Source organism: Phascolarctos cinereus, unplaced genomic scaffold (assembly GCF_003287225.1).
Source record: "Phascolarctos cinereus isolate Bilbo 61053 unplaced genomic scaffold, phaCin_HiC Scaffold_4;HRSCAF=312, whole genome shotgun sequence".
In the NCBI taxonomy this organism is placed as follows: domain Eukaryota; kingdom Metazoa; phylum Chordata; class Mammalia; order Diprotodontia; family Phascolarctidae; genus Phascolarctos; species Phascolarctos cinereus.
The window spans coordinates 208,902,837-208,911,815 of record NW_027555847.1 but is presented as its reverse complement, the minus strand read 5'-3'; the positions used below and the strand labels follow the sequence as shown (position 1 = coordinate 208,911,815).

Here is an 8,979-nt window from a genome sequence, read left to right as displayed (position 1 = left end):
ACTGATGAGGTAGTACTAATACTAAGAGGGAGCAATATTATGAAAACTCAGGAAGAGAAAGTGACAAAAGAAGATACACAATTAGCTTTCTCTCTCCTGGTCTTACTGTCATCATGTTGATTGACACCAAGACAGTCAAGTAGAGGAAGAAGCAAATTTGAAGTTTGAAGACCAAGAAAGGAAAAGTGAGGCAGAAGTCAAGTAACCTTCTATGCTGACTACAGAGGCCAAAGGAGTAGAGATATGGATTGCCAGCCCCCTTACAGGGGCTGTTAAAGTTGTGACCCAAAGCAGTGTGATTCCAGTTTTCCTACCTGATCCAGAACTCTGATTTATACCATCTTATCTACGACTCTACCACAATTTGATTCTCCCTAATACAGTAAGTTCCATCCTTAAATGAAAATTCTACCTACAGGAAATCAATTCATAAAAGTTATAGGCCATGACATGGACCTATTGGCATTCTGGAATAATTTTTTCCCTTGTGTCTGAGTGGGCATTTGCATGATGAATCATCTTACCTTTGTTGGTTGGGGAAAAGGAAGGCAATGGAGTAGAGGTCAACAGTTTCAAATGATGCAGGCAGGTCAAAAAGGACTAAGAAAAGAAGTCAGATTGGGCAATTAATAGCTCATTGGTGACCTTAGAGAGAGGACTTTCAGTTGAGTGATGAGATGGGAGAAAATGGAAAGAGATGGGATCAAAGGGTTAGTGTTTGAAAAGGGGTAAGTAAAGGGGTTAGTATTTGAAAAGAAAAAGGCCACATCTTCTTCCAAGACTAGAACAAAGGAGGATAGAGAAGGAAATTATGCTGTGGTGATTTGGAATGCAGAGTTAGAGAGAAGAAAGAGTTTTAATTTTTTTCAATGAAGTATTTGGTGAGCTCCTCTGATGGGGATGGCAGGTGATGTAGGTAATGAGGAGAGAAGAGAAGTCTTAGAGCAGACACTGAGAGGAATGGAACAGTCAAACAGCAAAGAATAAAAGGATTTTCCTGAAGCAATGAAGGCCTCTTTAAGATTCCTTTAAGATTAATACATTTGGAGTGCACTCAGTCCACATAGTTGTCATTACATAGCATGGGTATAGGATCAAAGAGAATGAATGGTGAGAATAATCCAGGGTTGGGTCTTAGAAAGGGATGAATGGTAATAGAGCAAGAGATTCAAGGTTCAAGGACAGTGTAAAGATGTTGAAGAAAATAATGCCATAGCAGGGATGGTGGCATAAGGAAGAAGGAAGGGATAGAGTGGCTAGAGATTTTGTGGAGATTTTGATGAGTAGGAAACAAGAAGAAAATGGGGTTATGGTCACATGAGGGGAAATCAGAATTATGGACAGCGTAGGTGAAACACTTGTGGAAAATGGTCACATCATTAGTATAACTATGCTTGTTTGTAGCTGGGATGGAGTGAATATGAACACTGTGGGGATTGAGAAAGCTGATGAATGAGGAAACAAGGATATTTGAGCATGTACATTGAAGACCCCAAATATTAGGGGGAAGAATGGTTGGAGAAGGGAAGAAGAGGTCAAACCATATACTATAACCCTTGAGAAAGAAGCTAGAAAGACCTGGATAGATAACAGCCATCAGGAGCTCATGTACTTCAATGAACCAATAAAATTTATTAAGAACCTATAGGCCAAGCCCCAAGCTAGGCACTGAGCACTTTTAGCTCCTAAAAAGGGAGGAAGGAGATAAACTTTCTCATCACATATAATAAACAGGCTAAAAACTTAGAGCAATTCTTTTGGAACCACCAAATCCTTCACTTAGCAAGAATAAAGGCTGACAATTGGCACATGCCATTAGATTTGTCAAATGTAAGCAAAAGTGTTTTACCTCAGAATGGAGACTATAAAACAGCCAGGATCCACAGTTAGAATCAACAGGCTCTTCGTGAACGATATCTACACGAACTCACTCAACCATCTGTAACTAGAGAAGCGTAGCTGTCATGCATATTAGTTGACAGAAATGGGAAGGTTTATGATGGAAATTCAGGACTAGGTTAGCACCCTCAAATATTACAGACAGTTTATTCTTAAGAAGCCAGGACTTATTAACCAATGGTGATTATGCAAGGAAAATGTCAAAATAGTTCAACACATTAAACACATTACTGCAGGCTGTAAAAATTTGAACCTACCAAATGCCTTACAAGACAAAAATCTGGTTACATATCACAAACTCATGATGTTTCATATATTGTGGATGAAAAATCTCTATACCACATACAAATACAGACCTTAAAATACCCTTGATAGTTCAGCAAATAAATTATATTGGAACCAGACAATTATTACAGACAGAACTGTCGCTCACAATTGCCCCCCAAATAGAATTGATTTATAAACTTTTAAAAATATTTCAATGCATGTCAAAATATCAAATATTCATAATTTCCAAGCTTTGCCAAATGAAAAACTTTAACACTAAGGAGACCTAGCATAAGAAAACAAAAATCATGTGGGAACAGAAATATATATCATCCCCATCATCCTATCTGCTATTGGAGTTTCCCCAAAGATTCTGTCAGTAAGACTGCAAAAATGAGCTTGTACTCCAGTACTTTTATTCAATTATAAAAAAAAAGCAGTTATTTTATCCACCTGTGTAACACTCTGCAGAATATTAAATATAAAAGAATAAGAGCAGAATAATGGCTTGCCCCAGATATGTTTCTATCTGAACTCCATAAAAAATTATAAGAATAATATGAATAATAATAATGAGGAGGAGGAAGAATATGAGCTAGTTTCAAAAGTCAGTAGCAAGAAGCACCTCAAAAGATACCAGCCTGGAAGTCTATAGTGAGAATGAGAACATAATAAACAGTCCAAACAGTGCACTGATACCCATGTAATGTTAAAAGACATAGAGCTTTTTCCAGCTTATCTCAAGCTTACTTGGTGGATGTGTTACAGAGGATGTAGGGGAGGACATAGGCAATTCATACAGATTAATCCATGGAGGGGCTGTAATTTGCGCTACTGAGGGAATTGTCCACCCAGATGAACCCATGAAGAATGAATGGGTAAATAATTTATGCATCTTTGTAAGACTAAAGATTCACTCAAAATCTGCAAGAATAATTGATTGATATAAGGAAAATATTAGCCTATCCTGCTCTCTCTAGAATAAGCAACCACAATGATTACATATGCAAAAAGTCATCTCATGCCGATCTTTGGCCAATGCTCCAGGAACTTACAATGACTTCAGAGACTGACCAAGCTATTGTCTCAGAAATTGGGCTGATAACTTTATTGAGTCCCAAATAAACAAAATCTATTGCCATCTCCAGCACCATTTCTTTTATCTATAGTTCCTCTAAATTTTGTTAATGTTAAGTTATATTGAGCCTACCTAGAAAGCCTAGTGGTTGGGCAGCCACCCAGAAGTTCATGCAATACAAGAATTTGGCAATGGTGGTACACATCTGACATTGTGTCTTCCTTAGGATTTCTCCATATTCAGAAAACATAAGGCTTTCGGTACTTCCAAGTATGCTGCCTATAGTTCTACCTCCCATTAAGAAAAAGGTATGGGGGGAGGGGGTGGAGCCAAGATAGCAGAGAACTAACCTGAGCTCTCCCCCCAAATCCCTCCAAATATTTTTTAAAATGACTCTAAACAAATTCTAGAGCAGCATAACCCACAAAAAGATAGAGTGAAACAAATTTCCAGCCCAAGACAACCTGGAAAGTTGACAGGAAAGGTCTATTGTACCAGGCTGAGAGAGTTGCTCAGACCACAGCAGGCCGCACCAGCACAGATCAGGCCTCAGCAAACCAGGAGCAGACCTCAGGGTGACTAAATCACTCACAGCAGTGGCAATTTCCAGACTTCTCAGACTATAAATGCCAAAGACAACTTAGAAGGTCAGTAGGAAAGGTCTGTCAGACCTGGGTGAGAAAGAAGCTCATTCCAGTGCATATCCAGCCCCAGAAAACGAGGAGCAGACCTTGGGAATGACTGGATTGGCAGTGGCAGCAGCAATGGCAGCAGCAGTGGTGGCTTCTGGAGCTCTCCTCTTTGCTAGAAGAGAGGGAGGGCTCAGTTGCTTTGCCTCTACTTGGATCTGGGTCACAGTCCTGAGTGGCAGTCCTGGGGCAAGGAGAAGCACTAGCATAACAGAGCTTGTGGCAGCAGTAGAGAGGGAACCCTCTTTGCAGTTCCAGGCCAGAGAAGAGTGCTTGTGGTCACTCACAAACCAGAGCACAAGCCAAGAGAGGAGTTAACACCTCTCCTTAGATCAAATCACCTTGGAAGAACTGAAAATTTACAGGTTCCTAGAAGTATCTCTGAAAAGAGCTGCACAAAATCCCTGAAGCTTGGGACAGTTCACCCTCCACACTGGAAGCAGAGCCCTGCCTTAACAAAGAGTTAAAAAGCCAAGTTCTAGGCTGGGAAGAGGAGCAAACAATGGAAAAACTCTGACTCTAGAAACTTACTTTGCTGACAAGGAAGATCAAAACATACACTCAGAAGAAGACAAAAAGTCAAAGCTCCTATATCCAAAGCCTCCAAGAAAAATATGATTTAGTCCCAAGCCATGGAAGAGCTCAAAAAGGATTTTGAAAATTAAGTAAGAGAAGTAGAGGAAAAATTGTGAAGAGAAATGAGAGTGATACAAGAAAATCATGAAAAACAAATCAACAGCTTGTTAAAGGAAACCCCAAAAAATACTGAAGAAAATAACACCTTAAAAAATAGAACAGACCAAATGGCATAAGAGGTCCAAAAAATCAATGAGGAGAAAAATGCCTTAAAAAAGAATTGGCCAAATGGAAAAGGAGGTCCAAAAGCTCACTGAAGAAAATAATTCCTCAAAAATTAGAATGGAGCAAATGGAAGCTAATGACTTTATGAGAAATCAAGAAATTATAAAACAAAACCAAAAGAAGGAAATAATAGAAGACAATGTGAAATATCTCATTGGAAAAAAACAACTGACCTGGAAAATAGATCCAGGAGAGATAATTTAAAAATTAAAAAGAGCCTAAATATCATCTTTCAAGAAATTATCAAGGAAAACTGCCCTGATATTCTAGAACCAGAGAGTAAAAGAGAAATTGGAAGAATCCACTGATCCCAGAACAGGTCCCAAAGGGAAAACTCCTAGGAATATTATAGCCAAATTCCAGAGTTCCCAGGTCAAGGAGAAAATATTGCAAGCAGCCACAAACAATTCAAGTATTGTGGAAACATAATCAGGATAACACAAGATTTAGCAGCTTCTATATTAAAGAATCAAAGGGCTTGGAATATGATATTCCAGAGGTCAAAGGAGCTAGGATTAAAACCAAGAATCACCTACCCAGCAAAACTGAGTATAATCAATGAGGGGGAAAAAATGATATTCAATGAGATAGAGGAATTTCATGCATTCTTGAGAAAAGACCAGAGTAAATACAAAATTCAACTTTCAAATACAAGATTCAAGAGAAGCATGAAAAGGTACAGGAAAGAGAAATCATAAGGGACTTATTAAAGCTAAATTGTTGACATTCTTACATGGAAAGATGATATTTGTAACTCATAACTCCTTTCTCATTATTAGGGTAGTTAGGAGGAGTATATATAGACAGAGGGCACAGGTGTGAGTTGAATACGAAGGCATGATACCTAAAAAATAAAATCAAGGGGTAATAGAGGAATGTACTGGGAGAAAGAGAAAGGGAGAGGCAGAATGGGGTAAATTATCTCACGTAAAAGAGGCAAGAAAAAGCTTTTACAGTGGAGGGGAAGGGAAGGGAGGTGAGAGGGAATGAATCAGCCTTATTCTCATCAGAATTGGCTTAAAGAGCTCTTTCCCTGTCGCCACTGAGTCGAGCAGGAGGCAGAGGCTCCCAGGTGTTTTCAAAATTTAGCTTCACCTATGAACCGCTGCCATGGCCAAGGAAGGCATTGCTGCTGGAGGTGTAATGGATGTTAACACCACTCTACAAGAAGTACTGAAGACCGCACTCATCCACAATGGCCTCGCTCATGGAATTCGTGAAGCCGCCAAAGCCTTGGACAAGCGCCAAGCCCATCTTTGTGTTCTTGCTTCCAACTGTGATGAACCTATGCATGTAAAGTTGGTTGAGGCCCTGAGTGCTGAGCACCAAATCAACTTGATTAAGGTTAATGACAACAAGAAGCTGAGCGAATGGGTAGGCCTCTGTAAAATTGACAGAGAGGGAAAGCCCCATAAAGTGGTTGGCTGCAGTTGCTTTGTTGTTAAAGACTATGGCAAGGAATCTCAGGCCAAAGATGTCATCGAAGAATATTTTAAATGCAAGAAATGAATAAAATAAAAGCCTTGGTCTGATTTGAAAGAAAAAAAAGAATTGGCTTAAAGAGGGAATAAAATACACACTCAGTTGGGTACAGAAATCTATCTTACCCTACAGGAAAATAGTGGAAAAGGGAATAAGGTGGGGGGGATAGAAGAAAGGGAAGATTGGAGGGGGGTAATCAGAAAAAGAGTCAGACTTTTGAGGAGGGACAGGGTGAAAGGAAAGAATAAAATAAATGGGGGGTGGGTAGAATGAAGGGAAATATAATTAGTGTTTTATAACATGACTATTATGGAAGTGTTTTGCGTGACTACACATGTATAACCTATATTGAATTGCTTGACTTCTTAATGATGGGGGGTGGGGAAGGAGGAAGAGAGAGAATTTAGAGCTCAAAATTTTCAAAATGATGTTAAAAATTGTTTTTTACATGTAACTGGGGAAAAAATAAAATACCAAATTTAAAAAAAGAAAAAGGTATGTATTTTTAAAATTATTCTAGTCCTTGTTGCTTTCTTACTCCCTGTATTCCCTCAGGATTCATAGTCCATACCATACAATTTAATCCTAAAATTTACACTATCTTGATAGTATCTGCTATTGTTTCATGTATGTTAGTCTAATCTTGCCAAGGAAGTTATGCATTCCTAGAGGGCAGAAGCCAAGTATTACATCTCTGAATCTCCTACAAGTCCTGTAAAGATATCTCCAACATTTCCAAGCTATAGTAGGTGCTCAATAAATATATAATGATATACCTTAAAAAGAGTCTAACTTTTACAGTTCTGTGATTATCAAATCCTACAGGAAGCCTTCCCAAATCCCTCTTAATTCCAATGCCTTCCTTGTTATTTATTTTCTATTTATCCTGTATATAGCTTGCTTTGTATGTATTAATTTACATGTTGTCTCCCTACCAAATTGTAAGCTCCTTGAGGGCAGGTGCTGTCGTTTGCCTTTTTTGTATCCCCAATGCTCAGCACAGCTCCTGGCACATAGTAGGCACTTAATAAATGTTTACTAAATTAAACTGACAGAATAAAGAATATTATTGCTGCTGACCAACACTTGGTTACGGAGGAGTATTTCTCAGTTTGTGGACTATCTAGCCTGATGACCTGATTTGACTGATTATGGTTGGTCATCATCATACCATCAAACTTTCTCTGGTATCCCTTTTCTTCAACTCTAGTTAAAATAACAAGTTAAATTAATAAGAGGTTAAAACAACCAGTTAAGCGCTGGTTCTAGGGTCAAAGAACTTGTGAGTCCCAATTCTACCTCTATTAGGGTATGTGTGACCTTGGTTAAGTCATTTAATCACCTTACGCTTCAATACTCATCTATAAAATAACAGGGTTCAACTAGATGGCATTTGAAAGGCCCTTCCAACTTTAGGTCTCTGGTTATAAATAACCATTCCAAATTATCCAGGAATTTTGTTCATCATATGAAATTTCCCTTATCCCCTATGACACTCTTTCTTGACCAGCATGTAAACTGACTTTGGTCCACTGGAAAGATGCCTCAAAGTTATTAGACGTCCTTGGTTTTGTAGAATGTTTTAATTGAGTGGGTAGGTAAGAGCAATTTAACCACCTTCTTCCCTTTTTCATGTGCAGCTAGATAAGGAAGCTGTCTTGAGTAACAGATGCAGTTGGCATTGCCAAATCTAGTAAGGAAAAGCTGGCTTACAGCAGATGATCCATCAATCACCTCAGGTCAAGCACCACTGAAAGGTTCATTTTCAAAGCAAAGTGCTTTTCCTGATAAAAATCATTATTTAGTCCAACAGATTTGGAAAAGGAGATCATCAGACATCTTCAAAGCCTCACTCAAGTTTCTCTGCATTGTTATTGCCATGATTTGTTTTTGGAGAGGAAAGGTATAATGAATGCCCTATTCCCCCAAATGTTCAGGTGGAATGTCCCAGTAGCAAGAAGTGCCATGCCACTACAGGAGTGGCTCCCCTAGCCCAACACCCTCCCAGTTACAGGTCTTTTAGCACATTTGGCAAGGTCAATGAAAAATTATTTGGGTTTTTGACATGATGAAAGGAGAGAGGGATAAGGTAGAAAGAGAAAATGTCTCTTCTATACAATCACAGATGTGTGAAAATTGATGTTAAGCAGGTGGGTTGTGGGCCTTATCTAGAGAGAGCTGGAGGGACCAAGAGCTCCTTGGAATTGACTCAGTTATTGGAAACTGGGAAAGCACAGACATAGTTATCAATTTCATGCCTTTTTTCTACTGAGATTCAGTGACATCCAAGTTATTTCTGCTATCCTTGTGAGGCACTGGCATAAGTTACCATCAAATCCATGGAGTCAGTGACAGTGACTTTCTGCATAAAAACAGTTCGTTTCCCCACTGTGTAAAAATTTGATCAAGTCAATTAACTTTTCTAGATTTCATTCTTACCTTTCTATTGTCCAGGGTCTCCCCTCTTTAAAATGGGTTTGTGGACAATTACTTGCTGCTCACTACTTCACAAGACTGCTGAGATGAATCAGATCATCAGTATGTTTTGGGTTTATTTTTCCAGAACAAATTTACTAGATTTATATCCCCAAGTAATCCTGATTCCTTGAAAGGATTAAAAAAGGAATTTTCTTCCAAAGAAAGAAAGGTTCTCATGGTTTAAATGCCTAAAATTCTGTGGACTCACTTAAGTTGATGTGCTGT

General features: G+C 38.7%; 1 pseudogene; it reads left to right on the top strand.

The window, feature by feature from the left end:
• The first annotated feature begins 5,904 nt into the window (after nucleotides 1-5,904).
• LOC110193544 (small ribosomal subunit protein eS12 pseudogene) lies at nucleotides 5,905-6,345 on the top strand (annotated as a pseudogene).
• The last annotated feature ends 2,634 nt before the right edge of the window (nucleotides 6,346-8,979 follow it).